Source organism: Narcine bancroftii, unplaced genomic scaffold (genome assembly GCF_036971445.1).
Source record: "Narcine bancroftii isolate sNarBan1 unplaced genomic scaffold, sNarBan1.hap1 Scaffold_229, whole genome shotgun sequence".
NCBI classification, from domain to species: Eukaryota; Metazoa; Chordata; class Chondrichthyes; order Torpediniformes; family Narcinidae; genus Narcine; species Narcine bancroftii.
In genome coordinates, this window is record NW_027211964.1 from 38,936 (window position 1) to 63,214 (window position 24,279).

A 24,279-nucleotide genomic window follows, 5' to 3' on the forward strand; every position below is an offset into this window, starting at 1 on the left:
GTGAAGGGCACAACCAAGGGGTCTCTGTCTGTCTGTGTGCGTGTGTCACTACGTCTGTGTGTTTCTCTCTATGTCTCTGTGTGTCTCTCTGTGTCTGTGTGTGATTCTCTGTGTCTGTGTGTGATTCTCTGTGTCTGTGTGTGATTCTCTGTGTCTGTGTGTCTCTCTCTCTGTCTGTCTATCGGTCTGTGTGTGTATCTGTGACTGTGTGATTCTCTGTGTCTGTGTGTCTCTCTGTGTCTGTGTGTGTCTCTCTGTGTCTGTGTGTGTCTCTCTGTGTCTGTGTGTCTCTGTGTCTGAGTGTCTCTCTGTCTGTGTTTCTCTCTGTGTCTGTGTCTCTCTCTGTGTCTATCTCTCTCTCTGCGTCTCTCTGTGTGTATCTCACTCTGTGTGTGTGTGTCTCTGTGTCTGTTTGTGTGTCTCTGTCTGTGTGTGTCTCTCTCTCCCTGTGTCACAATGTGTGTCTCTCTGTGTCTGTATGTGTGTGTCTCTCTCTCTCTGTCTGTGTCTCTTTCTGTGTCTCTGTATCTGTGTGTGTCCGTGTGTGTGTCTCTCTGTCTGTGTCTCTCTCTCTCTGTTTGTGTGTGTCTCTCTCTCTCTGTCACTGTCTGTGTGTCTCTCTGTCTGTGTCTCTGTGTGTGTCTCTATATCTGTGTGTCTATGTCTCTGTGTGTGTCTCTCTCTATCTATGTCTGTGTGTATGTATCTGTGTGTGTGTGTCTGTCTCTCTGTGTCGTGTGTTTGTCTCTGTCTCTGGCTGTGTGTGTGTGTCTGTCTCTTTGTGTCGTGTGTGTGTCTCTCTCTGTCTCTATGTGTGCCTCTCTGTCTCTTTCTGTGTGCGTGTCTCTCTCTCTGTCTGTGTGTGTGTCTCTCTATCTGTCTGTCTGTGTCTGTCTGTGTGTGTCTCTGTCTGTGTGTGTCTCTGTCTGTGTGTGTCTCTGTCTGTGTGTGTCTCTGTCTGTGTGTGTCTCTGTCTGTCTCTCTCTCGCTGTCAGTGTTTCTCTCTCTGTCTCAGTCTGTGTGTGTTTCTCTGTGTGTCTGTGTGTGTGTATCTGTCTCTCTGTGTCTGTGTGTGTGTGTCTGTCTGTCTGGGTATGTGTGTGTCGCTCTCTCTCGGTGTCTCTAATATATGCTTATTCATTACCCACCATTATCCATCCCTACTGGTGTTGCGGGCTTTGTTCCCCAAGGCGTCCGTATTGGCTGCCCGTAGACCATCTCCGCCCCAATGCATTCCTCGTTGTCACCTGCATTAAAATCAAGATGACATCAGCACCTTTTTGGACACTTTTAGCTGTGATTCCTCAGTTCTTCTGGCCAGTTTTGTGTTTCGTTCACACATTCCTGCTTCCTGGGGTTCACGGCACTCGTGGAAGATCGCCAGTTCCTGAAACAATTCTTCATTCATCTTATTTGAAACATTTTTACATTTAATTTAACATATGCATTAAAAAAACTTAAATTTCTTATTTGAAAATAAGATAAAATTAATGCATAGTGATTTAAAAAGTAACCCCTCCCACAGCTGCCCAATAGAAAACAATAAAGAGAGAAAACATCTAGATAGTATTTATAAAAATTGACCAAAACTCTCAAATAAAATCATGGTTTTCTTGGTTTTAGGAGTCAGAAAGTTCGTGTTGGGTGGTTAAAACTTAATTCCGACAATTGGTAAATACACATCCCAAATCTTCAAAAGAGAAATTCAAATTTGTTCCGTGAATTCGATGCAATTATTTCAAGTGGGAATCAACGGCCTATTTCAGTGTGGCCATCGACCCATTCCCAAATACGCATCGGACTTCCAAGTTACTGCCACACATTTTAACCCTATAACAATTACAGCACAGAAACAGGTCACTTGGCCCTTCTTGTCTGCACTGAACTAAATACTCTCCTCTCGTACCACCTCTCTGCATTCCCCTCCCCTCCAATTTTCCCTGAAATGACAAAATGGACCCTGCCGCCACTATTTCTCCCGGAAGCTCACTCCACTCAGCCACCACTCTGAGTAAAGAAGTTCCCCCTCATGTTACTTCCAAACTTTTACCTCCTGATTCAATCTCTGCTCCCGCAATGAAAAAAGTCTATCCACATCAATTTGTTCTATCCTCCTAGTAATTTTAAAGACCTCGATCAAATCCCCTCTCAACCATCTACAATCCATAGAATAAAGACTTCATTTGCTGAATCTTTCTTTGTAATCTAGTTGCTGATATCCAGGTAACATTGACTTAAATCTTCTCTGCACCCTCTCTACTTTGTTGATAGCTTTCCTCTCATTTGGTGACCAGAACTGCACACAGTACTCTCAACAGGGCCTCACCAATATCTTGTCTAGTCTCAACCTCACTGCCCGACTCCCGTATTCTAAGCTATGGTTGATCAAGGCCAGCTATTTGAACAGATTCTTTTCGAGGTACTCTCTGATTACCCACCAATAATTTACCTATTTTGTCCGGCTCACCTGGTTGGCTTTTGAAGCCGTTTTTAAACAAAGGAACATTAGATTACCTCCATTCCTCTGGCACCTCACCCGTGGATAAACAGGTTTTAAATATTTCTGTCAGAGCCCTTGCAATTTCTACTCTTCTTTCCCTCAAGGCCAAGGGAATATCATGTCAGACCTCCATCCACCATCAGACAAAAATCAGCCATCACAAGGTGAAGGCAGGACAGTAGTCCCACCTCTCCAGCACGAGTCACCCCAGGATCAAGTCAGCACTGACTGCAAGAAGTTTCTACATCCTCTTGGTGTCTGTGTGGATTTCCTCCCACACTCCACAGCTCAAGGGGGCCGTAAGTTCATTGGCGATTTGGGAAGCTCAAGACCATGGGGTGGAAGTGCACATTCTGGACCTGGGGGAATCAATTCAATTCAACAGCACGGATGAACCTTTGGGCACGACCTGATCTTTTTCTGGTTTCAAACTCATTATTTTTGAAAATTGTATGTGCACCTCTAATACAACACGACTGCTGCAAAACAGGCTTCTTGATGCATATCCATGACAAGAACTCGGGAGAATCTGATTTGGTTACTAGACTTTTGAACAGAACAGTGTCTGGACATTTTATCCCTAAACTGAAACTTTATAGACATACAGAACAAAATGAGGGCAAAACAAGCTTGTGTCTCACCAATACCACAATTCACGGACACTTTTTAAGTTCTCAAGGGTGGCAGAAAACACAAAGAACAGACAAACTCCTTCCACACTGTCACTTTGAGAGCTTTGGACTCACCATGCTATAAATATTGCCAAGCCATCACTCTCTCTCCAAATCAATGACCAACAGTACTGGCTGAGTGATAGATTTGAGACATTTTACCCGCGATGTAGCAATCAGGCACAAGGAAAAGTGCTGCTTCCATTGTAAAGTATTTAGGAATCTCAGACCACAAACAACCTTCACCCCGAAAAACAAGCAATTCTCCACAATAAAACTAGGTTTCCTTCCTGTCTGCAAGCATCTGCTCTCTTGAGTCTGAATGGCACAACTGGGGAAACCGTTTCAAACCCATGACCTGAAACAGCATATTCTCTTCCCCTAATTGGAGCTGTCTTGAATTGGCCACCACTGCCCGAGCAAGAATGAACTGGGAGATCTCACACTTGCTCCTTCACAGGTGAGACCTCCCTGTTCATTGGAGCTCCATATTATCCATCTTGCTCTATTTTGTTAACCTTAATCAAGTCTCCTCTCATTCTCCAACACTCCCATGAAAAATAAAAATAATGTATCCTGTAGTTCGCGAGTCCGGACACCAGGTGGTGGTATTATACCTAGATCTCTCTCTCTCTCTCTCTCTCTCCCTCTCGCTTCATGCATGCAGTACTCGGTGTGAACAGGCGGTGGCAGCACTTTACAGCCCTTGCAATCTGCAGCTTGGACAGGAGATGGTTGCTTTGTACCTCGTGGGCTCTTGCACCAAGATTGAAGATTTGGAGATTTCCCATTGATTGGCAGAGAATATACACGACATCACATCCAACCCTTAGATTCCCTTTTTCCTGTGGACACGACCGAATTCCCACAAATGGTTTGGGAAATCAATGTTCCCGGGTACACGTCCTATAGAAAAGACAGAAACTTGGGAAGAGGGGGTGGGGTAGCTCTGTTGGTAAGAAATGAAATTCAGGCGTTTGAAAGGAAAGACATTGAAACAGGTGGGTAGAGTCTGTTTGGATAGAATTAAGAAATTGTAAAGGCGTGAGGAGCATAATGGGGGTCATTTACAGGCCTCCGAAAAGTAGCTCAGATATCGGTGGCAGTATAAATCAGGAATTAAGAGTGGCATGTCAAAGTGGTAGCAATACGGTAGTTATGGGGGACTTCAACATGAAGGTGGACTGGGATAATCAGACGGGGGCAGGAACACAAGACAGTGAGTTTATTGAATGTCTACGAGATACTTTCTTGGAGCAGCTAGTGGAGGAACCTACCAGGGGGAAGTCGATTCTGGACTTGGTGCTGTGCAGCGACGCAGAGTTAATAAGTGACCTCGATGTAGGGGAGCCATAGGGAATAGTGACCATGGTATGGTTACTTTTGAGCTGCAATTAGAAAGGGAAAAGGAAAGGAAGTCGGAAGCATCTGTACTGCAGTTAAATAAAGGGGATTATGCAGCTATGAGGGAGGAGCTAGCCAAAATAAAATGGAAAGTTACACTAGCTGGGAGGACAACTGGGGAAAATGGCAGGTATTTTTGGACATTTTTTACAGGATTCAAGACAAATTTATTCCAAAGTGGAGGAAAGGCTCTAGGAGATGCAAATGGCAGCCGTGGCTAACTAATGAAATCAAGTGCACTATCAAATCCAAAGGGAGTAAGTATAAGAGAGCGAAGCGGAGTGGGAAGCTAGAGGATTGGGAAACCTTCAAAGAGCATCAGAGGGTAACTAAGAAAGTCATAAGAGAGGGGAAAATGAAGTACGAGAGGAAATTAGCAAATAATATAATGGAGGATAGCAAAAGCTTTTTTAAATATGTGAAGAGGAAGAAATTGGTTCGGTTTAAAATTGGTCCATTAAGAATGGAAAAGGCTGGAATTATTACCGGAAACAAGGAGTTGGCTGAGGAATTTAACAAATACTTTGCATCTGTCTTCACCAAGGAGGATATAAGTCAAGAGACTTGGGGATCTTTACTGGGGTAGTAGGGGATCTAATGGATATCCGGATCTAGAAGCAGGAGGTTGTGAGTAAATTGTTGGGACTGAGGGCTGATAAATCCCCAGGGCCTGATGGGCTGCATCCCAGAAGTTGCTATGGGAATTGTGGAGGCACTGGTCGACATTTTCCAAAGTTCCATAGATTCGGGGGAGGTCCCTGAGGATTGGAGAGTGGCTGATGTGGTGCCGATTTTTAAGAAGGGAGGGAGGGAGAAAACGGGAAATTATAGACTGGTCAGCCTGAATTCAGTGGTGGGGAAGATATTGGAATCTATCATAAAAGGAGTAATAGCAGAACACTTAGGCAGAAATAATAGTATAAGGGCTAGTCAGCATGGATTCCTTAAGGGTAAGTCATGCTTGACTAACCTTCTGGAATTTTTCGAGGATGTGACAAAGTGGGTGGACTTGGGAGAGCCAGTGGATGTGGTGTATTTGGACTTCCAGAAGGCCTTTAATAAGGTACCACACGGGAGACTAGTGGGCAAGATCAGGGAGCATGGTATTGGAGGTAAGGTGCTGACATGGATAGGAAATTGGTTAAGAAATAGGAAATAAAGGGTTGGAGTAAGCGGGTCTTTTTCAGGATGGCAGCATGTGACGAGTGGAGTGCCGCAGGGATCGGTATTGGGTCCTCAGTTGTTTGTAATTTATGTAAATGATTTGGATGAGCGGATTATTAATAACATGAGCAGATTTGCAGATGACACTAAACTGGGTGGCGGTGTGGGGTGTGAGGAGGATGTCAGGAAAATGCAGAGGGACTTGGACTGGTTGGGGGTGTGGGCTGCTGAATGGAAGATGACGTTCAATGTGAGCAAATGTGAGGTTATCCATTTTGGGGGCAATAATAGGAAAGGTGAGTATTATTTAAATGGAGACAGGCTAGGGAATGGGAAGGAGCAAATGGATCTGGGTGTACTTGTTCACCGGTCACTGAAGGCTAACATGCACATTCAGAAAGCTGTGAAGAAGGAAAATGGCATGTTGGCTTTCATAAAGAGGGGATTGGAGTATAGGAACAGAGACGCCCTTCTGCAGTTCTGCAGGGCCCTGGTGAGACCCCACCTGGAGTATTGTGTCCAGTTCTGGTCTCCAATTTTGAGGAAGGACATACTAGCTATAGAGGATGTGCAGAGCAGATTTACAAGGTTAGTTCCAGGGATGGCGGGGTTGACATATGCTGAAAGGCTAGAAAATTGGACTTGTATCCGATGGAGTTTAGAAGGATGAGGGGGGACATGATTGAGGTATACAAAATTATCAGGGGCACAGACAGGGTGAAGTCGGATTACTTGTTCCCAGTGATGGGGGAGACGAGGACTAGAGGGCATAGTTTAAGAATACAGGGTAGGTCCTTTAGGACGGAGATGAGAAAACATTTTTTTACCCAGAGAGGTGTGAATCTGTGGAATGCTCTGCCACAGAGGGTGGTAGAGGCAGATTCGCTAATTATGTTCAAAAGAGAGTTAGAAAAGACTCTAGTGGGCAAAGGAGTTAAGGGTTATGGGGATAAGGCTGGAAAGGGGTACTGATAGTAGTGATCAGCCATGATCTGTAAAATGGCGGTGCTGGCTCGACAGGCCGAAGGGCCTACTCCAACTCTTATTGTCTATTGAACCATTCCTCCAAGATCCCTCTGTTACTCAATGCCCTCCCCTTCACTGCATACGTTTTGGCTATTCTTCCCAACATAAAGCACCTCACACTTACCTACATTAAACTCCATCTGCCATCTTTCCAAACAGTCCAAATCCTTTTGTAATCCATGAAAACCCTCCTCACTCTCCACAACTTGAAAATAAGCAAAATGTATAACGTTATGTTAAGCTTTTCTTTGAAAATTTTAATTTCACATGCATTAAATGCGTACGTAAATTTCTCATTCAAAGATAATGAAAAATTAATACATAGCATTTTTTTTATTCCCCCTGCCCAACAACCCAATAGAAAAGAAAGATAACATCTGGAAAGTATTTATAAAAAAATTACTAAAAAACTATCAAATAAAATCTAACAAATTTTCTTGATTTTAGGAGTCAGAAGGTTCAGGTTGGGCGTTTACAACTTAATTCCTACAGTTTATAAATAGGATTCCCAAATCTTTCCAAAAATTTCAAATTTGTTACGTAAATTACATGTAATTATTTCAAGTGTCAAGGGACTTGGGGGGGTTCTCGTTCAGGAAAACATAGTGAGTTGGTAACCACCAGGTTGGATCGGCAGGAAAAGAAAGCAAATTCTATGTTGGCCTTTGTTTCAAGGGTAGGGAGGTGTTGATGGGGCATGGGAGAGACCTCATTTGGAGAACTGCGAAGTCTATCTTAAAAAGGATGCGCTGATGTTGGAGAGAGAGCAGAGATTTACCAGGATGATATATCTCCACTCTTCATTGGAGTATAGAAGAAGGAGAGGAGATTTCAGAAACATTTCCAACGCTGAAAGGATTGGACAGTAGATGTGAATAATGTTTCCCTTGGATAAAAAGACATTGTCTTAGAATTGGAAGGTACCTATTTAAAGCAGATGAGAAATTTATTTCACCAGAAGGTCATGGAATTTGTTGCTGGATTGTTGAGAGAGTTTAAGTGGTGGGGGGGGGGGGCGGAATTAATAGATGTTTAATGAGTCAGGGTATCAAGGGATCAGGGGAAAAAGCCGTAACTTGGAATGAGAGGCGAGAACTGTTTAGATCAGGGGATAGCAGACACAGTGGGCTGAATGGCCAACTTCTGTTCCTTGTGATTTGACACCATTTTAACTAATGTACCTTTGAGAATTTTAACATCCATCCATATGTCCTCTGTATTTTGGATGTGAAACAACGGCTGTGCAGGAGAAGCCAGTGAGTTGGTGAGACCAATTGCTCTTCAGACTGGAGGCCTGTGATGAGAGATGTGCCTCAGGGATAGGTGCTGGAACAATAATGTGGTGAATTGGATTAACAAGTTGGCAGGTGACACCAAGAACGGAGGAGTTGTGGACAGCCAGGAAATCTTGCAGAAGGATCTGGACCAGCTGGAGAAAGGGCAGATGGAATTTAATGCAGACAAGTGTGAGGTGTCACATTTTGAAGGGCAAACCAAGAAAAGATAGACACGGTGAACGGTCGGGCACTGAGGAGTGAGGTTGAACAGAGGGACATGGTAAACGGGTGTCATTCCATGTAAGTGCTGTCACAGGTGGATTTGGGCGAGAATTGAAGATACCCAAGTTAACTAAAATTGAAAATTGTAAATGGGGCAAAAAAAGGGATCTATTTCAGAAATGATTGTGACAACAGAAAATGGCTAAACCAACTTTAGATTAAATGAGAGATTCTTCTTTAGAATTAACCCAAGAAGAACGGACTACTTACTATGTGTGAAGATGGTGGATTAAATTGATGAATGTGTGATATAATTGGGTGAATTATAATTTTTTTTTACATCAGTTGTATTTAACTCCAGGAAAAAAAGATAAGGATTTAGTAATTCAGACTAATGTTTTCATTGTGGGATTCAAATTAATACTTTTTTTTGTCTGTCTGGTTGTGTGATAAAGTTAAGCCTTTGAGGATTTATTTGAAACTACTTTAAAGAAACTCTTTTTATGTTCGATCCACTGCTTTTTCTAATGCGGTATATTACAACTTGATCAACGGGATTAAGAATGGATAAACCTCAAATTGAGGTTATTCAGTTAGTATTAGCAGTGGCCAGTAAATGCATTGCGATGACGTGGAAAATTAGGTTTGGTGTTTTCATTCTGCCGCAACGAATTGATATGATTTTTCTCTCCCTCAGTCGAGGGAGTTTGGGGGGGGGTAATTATGGGGAGGGGGGATGGAATATAGTTTTTTTTGGGAGGTTGGTTTATTTTGTTTACTATGTATTTTATATGTTCATAAATAAAGTTTAAAAAAAGATACACAACCAGTGTTTCAGGCTTGTGCCTTTTAACAGGGCTACGAGTATCTGTACTCTATAAAGGTTCACTGCTTGATCAGATGAGCTTCTCCAGCATTTGTGTCCTTACAGAATTTGGTTGAGTTACTATATGTGGACATCAGGTCATTTTTTCACCCTTAAACTGTCCATCCAAACAGACAGGAACTTCTTTTTCCCACAACTAGCCTCATTTGGTGAAGTGTGTGGAATATTAGCTGTAGAATATCTTCTTCTGGGAATTATGATGAAGAAACCATCACACAGACTTTGCCAGAAAGCTGGGAAAGAGAGTTAAAAAGCACATTCCAGACAGGGATCAATTCTCACCTCCTCTACTGAGCCATACATATCCAAATGCCTGCCTGATCTTCAAAACAATGGTGCAAATTGTTAGACCTGATCCAAAGGCTGCAATAAGCCCCCAGCACCACTCAGACCCTGAATGGTATTGTTTCTGCTTTGAAGTGAAGAATTTAAGACTGCTATGAAATTAAGACATTTGGGTAAATTGGAAACCAGAAATCAGGCAGGGAGAGAATGATTACTAACGTGAACTGTGAGCAACTCTCCCAGACTCCTGTTGATTTTTTTGTGTTCCCTCACCCTAACTGGTACATGAGATTAGATGACCAACAAGAAGTCCTTTCCTTGTCTTTAGGAAGAGGATATGCAAAATGTAAAATACAGTGGCAGATAGAACAGTAACAGGACATAACAAGCCCTGACCATCTGAAACAGGTCATGGGAATATCAATTTATTCAGTAATGTAGAAATGACTGCAAAAGCTGAGAAATTAGGAATTCATAAACTGAGGCAAAGATGGGATGGAGATTTGAACATAGAAAATGGACTGATCGTTATAAATGAGATAGACTGGTTCAATACAATTTTATTCACCAGACACCTCAAAAGAAAATACATGGAATCGGATTTGTTTCAAATGTTACCAAGTCATTTGTACTTTTCTGCATTTGACTTGGCAATGTCCTAAAGTTGGGCAGCTTGGTTGAAATAAGTATTTTTTTAAAAATTCCCACAGGATCCATGAGAAAGAGATGTTAAGGAATTAAATTTAAATTAGAACTGAATATTTACCAGGTTTAAATTGCTGCAAATTGTACAGCTAGAAAGTGCGTGGCCATATCTTGCAAACTGGCTGAGGTTCGGAACTGTTCACCACAAGAAAATAATGTATCGTTCACGAGATGAACATTCTATCGTTGGAGCCCACATTTCCTAAAGGTGGGTTGAAGTGAGGTTTTGAAATATTCACAATATTATGGTTAAATAAAACATCTGTTGAAGATCTCTGGTCCCTCATATGGGATGTGGAGAGGGTGGGTCTGGGTAGATCTCAATTTGTATTAATCAACCACATGTATCGGGATTTGAATTATATTCTTGTAAAATTAACAAGAATATAACTAACTCTTAAAAATTAATTAAAAAAAAAACCCTGACCCACACAAATGCCTCTGTTCACCTTGCCATTTTGTAAAAGGTGATGGGGGGAAAATCCTGACACAAGGGGCAGATTTGAACCTGGGTCACTGTCATTTTCTGTTAAACATGCCAAGATCAAAATTCGACTGACTGTCCTGTAACATAGTGCAATATTACACACACGTAAGGTAAGATGGTTACATCAGTAAAAATTAAATGAAATGCTTCTTACAGTCAAGAGCAAAAGAATTCCCTGCAGCCTCCAAACCAGCCCTTGCCCACAAATAACACCCCCGCCCCCCTCCCCACCCCAATTCTGGGATCAAACCATCAGCAGCCTACACTTTGTTGGAATCTAGGGGTTCAAACATTATGAAAGAAATGATTAATTAATAAGTTGATATGTACTGCATGGTTCAGGGAAAAAGAGGAATGTGATTAAGTGGCAATCACAGCATGGAGCGAAGTTGGCTGAGCAAAATTGTCTGCTCCCAAATACAGGGAGAGGAAATTCATAAAATGATTTAGGAGGAAAGCTCCAACTGAAGGAGGTGGTGAGTAGCACAGGAGACACAGGCCAGACCAGAACAAAGAATGGCCTGCAAGAAACCAAGGGAATGGAAAACCAGTCTAGGAGGAAGATTAAGGCATGAGGAGGTGTTAAAGAGAACAGCAGAAATTGGCCAGACAGGAACAGATGGTGATTAGAAATATCTGGTGATGAATTAATTTCTGATCAAAACAACAGGATAGTCTGGCCTGGAGGATTAAGATGGGAGCGCTACACCCCAGATATCTGCAAAACAGGAGATGACTTGTGATAACCCTTATGCAAAAAGATCTAGCAAAGGAAGCCAACTTTTGTTCTGTATGATAAGGTTGATCTATATAAACTGAGCCAACTGGACAATAGGGGTCAGTCTTGGGGAATAGCTCACTGTGCAGGTGACCTATGAACTAACGACTGACCCAGAGCTCTGTTAAGTTTTATTCTTGTGCTGGGTAATAAATTGACTGTTGAACCGAATACCTTCTCCTATCACTTCATTCAAAGAACACGCTGGACTCAGACCACATACAGACTAAATTAAGAGTAAGGGAAAGCCAGAGTCCGACAACTTCAGAGCCAAACCTCAGGCACAAACATCCCAAAACCATCATCCCAAGACAAGAGCTAAAGTTGCAGGCACCGTAAACCACACACATTAAAACAACACATTTCTCTGGCTCAATACCCACGAACCACATGGAACACCAGTTTGCAAACGACCCACAAACACCGGATTCCTTTCACCCCAACAACTCAAAGAACCACCCCAGAAAAAGCAGCCACAGTAAAACCAGGCTTCCTACCTTCCTCTGATGGCAGCATCACCTCATCTCTGCCTGAAACCTGCAAGTGACTAGAGTGGGGCTGTTTTAAACCCTGAGCTGGAATCAGGAGGACAATTAATTCAGGTGTGAAATATCTCAGTAAATTGTGGATGGCCCTTTAAACAAGGCCCATCTCCGCCCTTCAAGAGAGCTGCAATTAAGGGAATAGCACCTTTTTAATTTGGAGTGGGAGTTAAAACAGTTTTCTCACCTGTGGCATTGAGATGTTTGAGGAGATGATACCTCTAGATAGGGGAGTGTTAGAGCTTTATGAGAGATTTGTTTGTTTGTGGGGCTTGTCTTTTGAATTTTGGTTTGGAAGCCTTTTGTGGTCTATGACAGCTGAAAACTAAGCAAACTAGGGTTTTCTTTGATCCTGATGGTTGTGCAGCAGTTCAAACTTCTCAAATGCAGAATTTGAGCTGTTTGCTCTCCCAGTGCCCTAGAGCATTGGTTTGGGAATATTTATGCCACAGGTGGTGTTATGGTCCTGTTAAGTCAATGACTCTGGATCAAATCTGGCCCCGTCTGTAAGGGGTTTGTGTGTTCACCCACTCTTCAGTGGAGGTGGCAGGTTAACAGGGGTTTGTGGGGGGGAAAATCGCAGGTGAATGAGGGGGAATGCACAGAGCTGGTGGGGTGAATAGGAGTGTGAGGCAGTTGTTGGCGAAGGAGAGTGTGTTGAAGGGATGTGTAGCTAAGGACTCACCATCCAATCTCAGACCAGAGTGAAACAGGATTCTTATCGTGCTCACAAATTCCTTCGTCACTCCTCAAACGATGATCAGTATTCTGACTCAAGCGTTTTCTGGCCTTGTGACGACAAGCGGGCCTAACGTTCCAATGGCAAATGAGGCAGGGAGGATGTTTCCTGTAATAGAGGTAGTAAAAGTTCCATTAGAGAGGAATACGTTGCCTTTAACTGATAACATGCGGTGGGGTCTCGGTACATTTGGTGATGTCTGGGATCTCTCTATCAATATAAAAAATGAAAATCAAGGCTGGGTCTCTCTGTGGGGGGGGGGGGGGTATCTAATATTTGCTTGTCATAATCTAATTCATCCCAACTGGCAGTGCGGGCTTTGTTCCCCAAGGCATCCGTATTGGCTGTCCATGGACCATCTCTGTCCCAATGCAGTCCTCAGTGTCTCTTGCATTTAAATCAATGATGGCATCAGCACCTTTTGGCCAATTTTAGCTGTGTTTACTCAGTCAATCTGGCCAGTTTAGTTTTTCATTCAGTACTGGTGTCTGGGGTTAATGGGAGTAGTGGATGATTGATAATTCCTGAAATAATTCTTCATTCATCTTATATTTTTTTTAAATTATTTAATTTCACATATGCATTAAAAACTAATTTTTTATTTGAAATAACATCAAATGAATGCATAGTGATTTAAAAAATTAACCCCTTGTCTTGGGATGATGGTTTTGGGATGTTTGTGCCTGAGGTTTGTCTCTGAAGTGGACGCTGCTGATGGGTTGATCCCAGAATGGGGGGGGGGGGGTGTTTGTGGGCAAGGGCTGGATTGGAGGAATTCTCTTGCTCTTGACTGCAAGAACCATTTCATTTAATTTTTCCTGATGTAAAGAAAAAAAGAAAAAACATCTGGATAGTATTTATAAAAATTTACCAAACCTTTCAAATAAAATCTAACATCTTAAATTTCTTGATTTTAGGAGTCGGAAGGTTCATGTTGAGCTTCCAAGTTACTGCCACACATTTTACCCCTAGAACAATTACAGCACAGAAACAGGTCATTTGGCCTTTCTCGTCTGCTCTGAACTAAATACTCTCCTCCAGTACCACCTCTCTGCATTCCCCACCCCTCCAATTTTCTCTTAAATGACAAAATGGACCCTGCTGCCACTATTTCTCCCGGAAGCTCACTCCACTCAGCCACCATTGAGTCAAGAAGTTCCCCCTCACGTTACTTCAAAACTTTTGCCTCTTAACTCAAGACCTCTTGTTTCAATCTCTCCCACTTGCAATGGAATTGCCTATCCGCATCAACTCTATCCATCCTTCTTGTAATTTTAAATACTCTACCAAATCCCCTCTCGGCTTTCGAGTTGACAGGAATGCACTCATGGATGGTTGGATGAATTCTCTTGGGGAACAGTTCATAGTGGCTCAAAAGTGCTTGATTAGATGCAAGGAGAGCTGCCACTGAATGCTGCATTTATTTGGTTCTGGGTTTCGAAGGTACCTCAGCTCTCTCTCTTTTGTACTCGGTCCAAAAGACATTGCTGATCTTATTTGGAATTAGACCAGTTTCAATGAAGCAATGCTGAAGATTTTTGCTGGGGGGGGGGGAATAAGCATTGCATTAAATTAAGCTGCGGCTGGTCATCCTTAAGTGTTGATCTGCAGTCCAAGTCTGGTGAGCTTTCTGGGATGGGCTAACGTTCCAGGCAACTCCTTCTTCACACAACAGGATTCAACATTTAATAGGACGGGGGGTGGGGGAATAATCTTGGGTTAAGTTCCATTTGTGTTTTAGTTCATAAAGCCCATTGGATTTTGACTTCTATCGGGAGCACAGTGGGATATGAACAACATTTCTTGTTGTTTTCAGAGTATATCTTTCCCCTGGTTTATAATTCTTTGTGTGAATCATTTTTTTACTCCTGTCCAAGTTAGTAACAGGAAACACTGTGGGAGTGGGACGCTGTTTCATCGCTGGTAAAGTCCAACAACTGGTGAAACATTGACATGATTGAAGCTCTCTGGAAGGCAGGTTTCCAATTACTGCAGGTAACTTTCAGTTCAAGATCTTTCACCCCATCTTCCTCACTCGTGCACAGTGTCATGGCCGTCAATGACGGAGGGAGGAAAGTTGGTTTAAAAATGAGCAAATTGTTTACGTCAGAGCCAAGTCTGAAACCACCTTTTATTGAACCAAGCGAGATGCAGGACTAGTCACGGTGGCTGCTGGGAAGCACATGCAGATAGCCTTGCCCACAAGGAATCTTTTGAGTCCTCATTCTCAACATAGGGTGGCAGTGTCCTAGGGTCTCCTTCTTTCGCCTCGTCTTCCTTAATCATCTGAAGCCTGATTTCTTTCCCCTCTCATTCAGCCTGCATTATTTTCTGCATCCTCTCCCTGTTACTCCCTTGCTTTATGTTCCCTTCATTTTCTCCCTCATCATTAATTTTAGCAAAGATGACTGGCTTGGTTTAGTCTGTAACATGTTTGAGTTTCAAGTGGAACATTTAACGTGGGATCAGTGCTGTTTTGAAATATTAGCAGAATAGAGGGCGACACCAGTCACTAATGGATAGAAGAGAAAAAGATCCCCCTCTCTCTGGTAAGGTCGTGGGCAAGAGACCTAAGAGAGGAACAAGTCTGAATAAACATCTTTCCTGATTAACTGTGTCCGGTGCATTGATTGAGTGGTGCTGTTGCAGCAGACCCCACTCTTATCCATAATTGATTGGAAACTAATCTATGGTCACTGGACCCAAAATGTTCACATACACGTTTTACCTCTCTAACTATTACAGCATCGAAATAGGCCAACTTGGCCCTTCGAGTCCACGCCGAACACTTTGTCCTACCTCATCCCATTGACCTACACTCACCCCTTGACCCTCCATTCTTTTCCTGTCCAAATACATATCCCACTTCTCCTTAAGTGCTAATATTGAGCCTGCCTCCTCCACTTCATCTGCAAGTCCATTCCACACACCCACCACTCTGAGTGAAAGTCCCCCCTCACATTTCCTCTAAACTTCTGCCCCTTTCTCTCAACCCACCTCAAATCTATACCCCAATAATTTTAAATACCTCAACCCAATCCAACCTCAACCTTTTATGCTCCGCAGAATAAAAATCTTGCTTAACCTTTCCCTATAACTTAGACCTGTGGTTTTCAAAATGCTCCCAAACTCAAATTCCACTTGAAGCAATCCCTACACCAGAAGTGCTCTGTGATTAGTCAGGGATTGATTCAGGTGCAATGAAAGGAACCACCTACATCCTACAGGATGGAGCGCCAGAATAGCGTACATAGTTGAAGAAATTAAATTCCAAGACTTTGCTCTGCAAAGTGTTTCAACTTCAAAAGTACAGCCCCTCATGCCCAATCCCGGGAATTTACTGGGACAGGGTCCAGTGGAAAAGGGACACTGTCCAAATGCCAGTGTCAAATGATGTCATTTCACGCCACCTCTAACCCTACTCATATCCTCGGCGTTTGCCGATGTCGGCCTGGTGGTAAAACCAGTGGAACAGAGACAGCAGAGAATCACCTGTTTCCAGTCGAAGGCAGAACACTCCGCTCCCCGGGGATGAGTTGTGTTCAGTGGAAAAGCAATCTTGTGTCCCAGTGGAAATGGGAGCAAGGGCTTCCTAACCTGAGACACTGCATGGCCAATGAACTGGGATTCCCGTGGAAAAAGGGTTTCAGACAGCTTTGTAAAATCTGCATGCAGTGCTTCAACCGAAATGAAGGCCAATGGGATGATGAGCTTCATTAAACTTTTCTACGTGGTCGTGCGTGAAAGTGAGGCCATTTTGGCAAGAAAGCGCAGAAAAATTAACCACGATCACAGGAGTGGCCTCCACGTGATACCTGGAGCAATATCTTCATGGAAACAAGCGACAACTTGACCAAATATCTAATCTCATTTATAAAAATAGCACTGGCCTTCGCGAAAAGATGTATCACGATCAACTGGATGTCCGATAGCACGCTGGGCTGTGGAAATGAACTGCTGTTACCTACGGGAAAAAAAAATCACATAAACGTGACCCTTTGGTAAAGGTCTGTCAACTGTACTTGGACCACATAGGGGCCCAGACACTAATATAAATGAACAATAAAAGGGGATGAATGTAACCATTATATAGACCAAAACCAAGTTTCCCCAACTGGACTCATCTACTTGTAATCTCTGAAAATGTGGATATGAAAACAAACTGCAATAGAGAGAGAAAAAATTCAAAGTGCAAAAGGAAGAGTCTTTAAATGGGTCCCTGAATGTGTGTTGAGTCTGGTGGTGAAGGGGAAGCAGCTGTTCCTGAACCCGGCTATACCTCTTTCCTGATGGGAGCAGTGAGAACAGAGCGGGTGATGTGGATCCTTGATTGCTGCTGCTCTCTGACAGCAGCGTTCCCTGCAAATGTTCTCAATGGTGGAGGGTTTTTACCTAAGATATCCTGGGTGGTGTCTTAACTTTTGCAGAGCTTTTTGCTCAGGGGTATTGGTGTCACAAGACAACTGATCAAACCTACTACAAACTGAACCTTTCACCCCTCACACCCGTAAACCCACTATTTTTCTTGCATCAATGTGCCTGTCTCAATGTTAAAGGTCCCTATTATTCCAGACTACACCATCCTGCCCGGCCATGCACTCCAGGCACCCGCAGCCTTCTGCACGTTCTCTTTCTACAAGTCCTTCAGCAGCCTTGTGTTTCCTCAGCACTGCCTGCTCCTCCACCAAGCTCTGCCTCAAATCCATTCACTCTATGAGCTTCCTGCATCACTCCAGAGAAAAGCCCAAGGTTTCTCTCTGGATATTGCATTTACTTCATTCTGATGGGCTGAATTCCTGCAGCTTCCCAATCAAACATCTGCAATCGCCTTTAAATTGTGCCCCTCTGCACAGATTTGTGCCACCTGCTTTTAAGCAGGTTAAATCCTATGGGCATTCTGACAGTATCCTTCCACTCTCTCTCTCTCTCTCTCTCTACCAGTGGATCTAAATCCTTCTGCCCAAATTGTTGCTTGGTCTGGGCTTCTGTCCTTTTGCCTGGATTCTCATCCTCTGCTATTTCAGTCTGAACCTTGCTGTCAGCCCGAGGAATAAAACCGAGGGGATATGGATTGGAATTCTTTCTGGCTAGAGCATCTCAAACACTGCTCTCATCCTCGTGTGTGCACAGCTAGAGACAAGAACAAATCTTGTCCTTAGTCACTGTGAAATCCATCTCCAGGATGCTGGCACTTTATTCCTGTGTGTTTTTTTTTGAACCTTGTTTAGTGCTAGTTTTTCCTTTTGATTTGAACATAACAATATATGTGAACGCACTTTCCAAATGGTTTTACAATGTAAACAATATTTTAAAGAAAAATCTGAAGACTTCACCATCTGAGATGCAGATTCTAATCTGTGGCTTCGGCGGGTCCGCGCCAAGGGGTATTTGGATTATTTTAAAGAGGACCGTCTTCCAATGTCTGCAGTGGAACTGGGAGAAAGAGGGTTGGGCTGTCGGTGTCATAGTTAATGACGTCTCATTACAGAACTGAAAGCTTACAGTCTGTGGTGAACTGATATTCTCGTCCCACTGACCAGCACCCCTTCCTGCTCATTCCCATCCATGGGGCCGGGACTCCCTCACCCTCACGGGTCCCCCTCACACTCGCAGTTCTCCGATCCCCTCAACCACACGGATCCCCTAAACCACGCGGGTTCCCACCCCCACCTTCAGCCTCGCAGGTGCCCTCAGCCTTCTGGGTCCACGTCCCGGTCCCCCCCTCCGCCCTCTGGGTCCCCGTACCTCCTCAACCTTCTGGGTCCCCGTCCCCTTCCCCCCTCAGCCTTCTGGGTCCCCACTTCCCCCTCAGCCTTCTGGGTCCCCGTCAGCCATCTGGGTCCCTGTCCTCTCTCAGCTTTTTGGGTCCCCGTCCCCCCTAACCTTTCTGGGTCCTGATCACCCTCACCCTTCTGGGTCCTGATCACCCTCACCCTTCTGGGTCCTGATCACCCTCACCCTTCTGGGTCCTGATCACCCTCACCCTTCTGGGTCCAGATCACCCTCACCCTTCTGGGTCCTGATCACCCTCACCCTTCTGGGTCCTGATCACCCTCACCCTTCTGGGTCCTGACCACCCTCACCCTTCTGTGTCCTGATCACCATTACCCTTCTGGGTCCTCATTCCCCTCACCCTTCTGGTTCCACGAGTACCTCAGCCTTGCGTGTCCCTCAACCTTCTGGATACCCGTCCCCCTCAGCCTCGCAGGATCCCCGCCCCCCACAGCCTTGCATGTCCCTCACTCCTCTTGCAGATATCCCACACCCCTCTGGCGGGTCCCCCTCACCCTTCTGGGTCCCCGACTCCCTCACCCTTCTGGGTCCCCGACCCCCTCATCCTTCTGGGTCCCCGACCCCCTCACCCTTCTGGGTCCCCGTCCCTCTCCCCCCTCTGCCTCGCGGGCCCCGAGCCCCCTCATCCTCGTGGGCCCCGAGCCCCCTCAGCCTCGCGGATCCCCCTCCCCCCCACAGCCTCACGGACCCCGACCCCCCCCCCCTTAAGCCTCGCGGGTCCCCGACTACCACACACCCTAACGCCACCCCGACCCAAACTTCCTCACGGTACCCCGGCCCCACCTCACAACCATCCCCCTGCCCGTTCCCCTCCGAGCTCCGGCCGCTCCAGACCCAAAGGGCGACCCGTGGAAACTCCGTCCTCCCTGGTCTCGCTCCCAAAATGCCCCGATTCCCGCCCGTGAGGAACCGACACGAACCTCTCTCCCCCTCCCGCTCGCGACCAACTCCTCCAAAGGCGGGAAAGATCAACAACATGGCAGCCACCAGGGGTCGCTCTCGCGAGAGCTTGATCCACCCCTCCTCGGGATCTCCTCTCCACCACCCCGAGCCCCTGGATGGAGCCCCAGGGCTCGAGGTCCAGCCCTTTGGAGCCCCCTCTCTCCTGAGAACCTCGTCCCACTGGGGAAGGGTCCGAGAGCTGGCTCGGGCCTCCAGTCCATCTCCCCTTCAGGCTGCACATTTCCACACCAGGATCTGCCCCACATTCCCCCCCAAGATTCCAGTCCATCCCACCTCCACCACCTTGGCCCAAAGCTCATTCCACGTTCCCACCCCCCTCTGAGGGAAGAAAATCCCCCTTCAATCTCAATCCATGTCCTCCTCTTTGAATCTCTCCCACTCTCCTTGGAAACAGCCTGTCCCCATGGACACGATCCGTCCCCCCTCACAATTTTCAAATCTTCCTCAATCTTCGACGCTCCAGGGAATAAAGTCCCAGCCTGTCCAACCTTCCCCTGGAACTCAAACCCCGAAAGCCAGACCACCTTCTTGTCACTCTCCTCGACGCGCTGTCTCATTCCTATCCTTCCTCTCCTCCGGCCACCCAAACGGCACACAATGTTCCCAAGTTGGCCTCACCCATGCCTCGTCCAACTTCCTCGTGGCCTCCCACCTCCTGCACTCAATCCTCTCACTTCTGAAGGCCAAAATACCAGAAGCTTTCTTCACTCCCCCCCACCTCTACAAGGGACTCCACTTTTGGGCAGTTCTGTACCACAGTTCCTCAATCCCTTTGTTTGACAACACTCCTCAATGGTCTGCCATTTAACATTCAAACTCTTACGTTTTAAGAATCAATTGCAGAGATCCATGGATGTGGGAAGTCAGGGTGCAGGTCGATGAAACTGGCAGAATGATATTTCACCATGGACGAGAAGGGCCGAAGGGTCCCTTTTCTTTGCTGTGGGGTTTCTAGGGTAGAGTTCACACCATTCTCAGGAAGGAGGATGAGCTGACAGATGTCATGGTCCACGGGTAGGAAAGGTGATGAGATCCTGCCAGGAGAGATGAGGGAGTTAAGTGCACAACCAAGGGGTCTCTCTCTGTCAGTCTGTGTGTGTCTCTATCTCTCTGTGTCTCTCTCTCTCTCTGTCTGTGTCTCTCTGTCTGTGTCTCTGTCTGTCTGTGTCTCTGTCTGTCTGTGTCTCTCTCTCTGTCTGTGTCTCTCTCTCTGTCTGTGTCTCTCTCTCTATCTGTGTCTCTCTTTGTGTCACTCTGTGTCTCTCTGTGTGTGTCTCTGTGTCTGTGTGTCTCTCTCTGTCTGTGTGTCTCTCTCTGTCTGTGTGTGTCTGTCTGTGTGTGTCTCTGTGTGTGTATGTCTGTGACTCTCTCTCTCTGTCTCTCTCTGTCTGTGTCTCTCTCTCTGTCTCTCTCTCGCTGTCAGTGTCTCTTTCTCTGTCTGTATGTGTCTCTCTGTGTGTCTGTGTCTGTATATCTGTCTCTCTTTGTCTATATATCTGTCTCTCTGTGTCTGTGTGTGAGTGTGTCTGTCTGTCTGGGTATGTGTGTGTGTCTCTCTCTGTCTGTGTCTCTGTATCTGTGTCTGTCTCTGTGTCTGTCTCTGTGTGTGTGTGTCTCTCTCTGTCTGTGTGTCTCTCTCTGTCTGTGTGTCTCTCTCTGTCTGTGTGTCTCTCTCTCGCTGTCAGTCTCTCTCTCTCTGTCTGTATGTGTCTCTCTGTGTGTCTGTGTCGGTATATCTGTCTCTCTGTGTCTATATATCTGTCTCTCTGTGTCTATATATCTGTCTCTCTGTGTCTCTGTGTGAGTGTGTCTGTCTGTCTGGGTATGTGTGTGTGTCTCTCTGTCTGTGTCTCTGTATCTGTCTCTGTGTCTGTCTCAGTGTGTGTGTGTGTCTCTCTGTGTCTGTGTCTCTCTCTGTGTCTGTGTGTCTGTGTGTGTGTGTGTCTGTGTGTGTGTGTGTTTCTCTGTCTGTGTCTCTCTGTCTGTGTCTCTCTGTCTGTTTCTCTGTGTCCATGTCTCTCTCTCTATCTCTCTCTCTCTGTCTGTGTCTCTCTCTGTGTGGGTCTGTGTGTGTGTGTCTCTCTCTCTCTCTCTGTGTGTCTCTCTCTCTGTCTGTTTGTGTGTCTTTCTCTCTCTGGGTGTGTCACTGTCTGTGTGTGTGTGTCTTTCTGTCTCTCCCTCTGTGTCTCAATGTGTGACTCTCTCTGTGTCTGTATGTGTGTGTGTCTCTCTCTCGTGTGTGTGTGTGTGTGTCTCTCTGTGTCGTGTGTGTGTGTTGTCTCTGTGTCGTGTGTGTGTGTGTCTCTCTCTGTCTCTATGTGTGTCTCTCTGTCTCTGTGTATCTCTCTCTCCATCTGTGTGTGTCTCTCTATCTGTCTGTGTGTGTCTGTGTGTGTATCCGTCTGTGTGTGTCTCTCTATCTGTCTGTGTGTGTCTGTGTGTGTATCCGTCTGTGTGTGTCTCTCTGTCTCTCTCTCGCTGTCAGAGTCTCTCTCTGTCTCTTCCTGTGTGTGTCTGTGTGTGTGTGTCTGTGTGTGTGTGTCTGTCTGTCTGGGTATGTGTGTCGCTCTCTATCAGTGTCTCTAATATTTGCTTATTCATTACCCACCATTATCCATCCCGACAGGTGGTGCGGGCTTTGTTCCCCAAGGCGTCCGTATTGGCTGTCCATGGACCATCTCTGCCCCAACGCATTCCTCGGTGTCACCTGCATTAAAATCAAGGTGGCATCAGCACCTTTTTGGGCACTTTTAGCCGTATTTCCTCAGTGGTTCTGGCCAGTTTTGTGTTTCGTTCACACATTCCTGCTGCCTGGGGTTCACGGCACTCGTGGAAAATCGCCAGTTCCTGAAACAATTCTTCATTTATCTTATTTGTAACATTTTTACATTTAATTTAACATATGCATTAAAAAACTTAAATTTCTTATTTGAAAATAAGATAAAATTAATGCATAGTGATTTAAAAAGTAACCCCTCTCACAGCTGCCCAATAGAAAACAATAAAGAGAGGAAACATCTAGATAGCATTCATAAAAATTGAGCAAAACTCTCAAATAAAATCTTGCTTTTCTTGGTTTTAGGAGTCAGAAAGTTCGTGTTGGGTGATGACAACTTAATTCCTACAATTGGTAAATACACATCCCAAATCTTCAAAAGAGAAATTCAAATTTGTTCCGTGAATTCAATGTAATTATTTCAAGTGGGATACAACGGCCTATTTCAGTGTGGCTATCGACCCATTCCCAAATACGCATCGGACTTCCAAGTTACTGCCACACATTTTAACCCGAAAACAATTACAGCACAGAAACAGGTCATTTGGCCCTTCTTGTCTGCACTGAACGAAATACTCTCCTCTTGTACCACCTCTCTGCATTCCCCTCCCCTCCAATTTTCCCTGAAATGAGAAAATGGACCCTGCCGCCACTACTTTTCCCAGAAGCTCACTCCACTCAGCCACCACTCTGAGTAAAGAAGTTCCCCCTCATGTTACTTCCAAACTTTTACCTCCTGTTTCAATCCCTGCTCCCCGCAATGAAAAAAGTCTATCCACATCAACTCGTTCTATCCTCCTAGTAATTTTAAAGACTTCGATCAAATCCCCTCTCAACCATCTACAATCCAAAGAATAAAGACTTCATTTGCTCAATCTTTCTTTGTAATCTAGTTGCTGATATCCAGGTAACATTGACGTAAATCTTCTCTGCACCCTCTCTACTTTATTGATAGCTTTCCTCTCATTTGGTGACCAGAACTGCACACAGTACTCACAAAAGAGCCTCACCAATATCTTGTCTAGTCTCAACCTCACTGCCCGACTCCTGTATTCTATGTGATGGTTGATCAACGCCAGCTATTTGAACAGATTCTTTTCGAGGTACTCTCTGATTACCCTCCAATAATTAACCTATCACTGTCAGGCTCACTTGGTTGGCTTTTGAAGCCGTTTTTCAACAAAGGAACATTAGATTACATCCATTCCTCTGGCACCTCACCCGTGGATAAACAGGTTTTAAATATTTCTGTCAGAGCCCTGGCAATTTCTACACTTCTTTCCCTCAAGGCCAAGGGAATATCATGTCAGACGTCCATCCACCATCAGACAAAAATTAGCCGACACAAGATGAAGGCAGGACAGTAGTCCCACCTCTCCAGCACGAGTCATGGATCAAGTGAGCACTGACTGCAAGAAGTTTCTACATCCTCTTGGTGTCTGTGTGGATTTCCTCCCACACTCCACAGCTCAAGGGGGCCGTAAGTTCATTGGCGAATTGGGAAGCTCAAGACCATGGGGTGGAAGTGCACATTCTGGACCTGGGGGCATCAATTCAATTCAACTGCACGGATGAACCTTTGGGCACGACCTGATCTTTTTCTGGTTTCAAACTCATTATTTTTGAAAATTGTATGTGCACCTCTAATGCAACACGACTGCTGCAAAACAGGCTTCTTGATACATATCCATGACAAGAACTCGGGAGAATCTGATTTAGTTACTAGACTTTTGAACAGAACAGTGTCTGGACATTTTATCCCTAAACTGAAACTTTATAGACATACAGAACAAAAAGAGGGCAAAACAAGCTTGTGTCTCACCAATACCACAATTCACGGACACTTTTTAAGTTCTCAAGGGTGGCAGAAAACACAAAGAACAGACAAACTCCTTCCACACTGTCACTTTGAGAGCTTTGGACTCACCATGCTATAAATATTGCCAAGCCATCACTCTCTCTCCAAATCAATGACCCAAAGTCCTGGCTGAGCGATAGATTTGAGACATTTTACCCGCTATGTAGCAATCGGGCACAAGGAAAATTGCTGCTTCCATTGTG

At 45.0% G+C, this 24,279-nt stretch overlaps 1 long non-coding RNA gene across 1 annotated transcript; it reads right to left on the reverse strand.

Moving 5' to 3' along the window:
- Positions 1-18,042: 18,042 nt before the first annotated feature.
- LOC138750694 (uncharacterized) lies at positions 18,043-22,153 on the reverse strand. Its single transcript, XR_011349473.1, has 3 exons — positions 22,051-22,153; positions 20,266-20,476; positions 18,043-18,119 (listed from the first exon to the last, which is right to left on the reverse strand). It is a non-coding gene; the product is annotated as an uncharacterized lncRNA (long non-coding RNA).
- Positions 22,154-24,279: the final 2,126 nt, after the last annotated feature.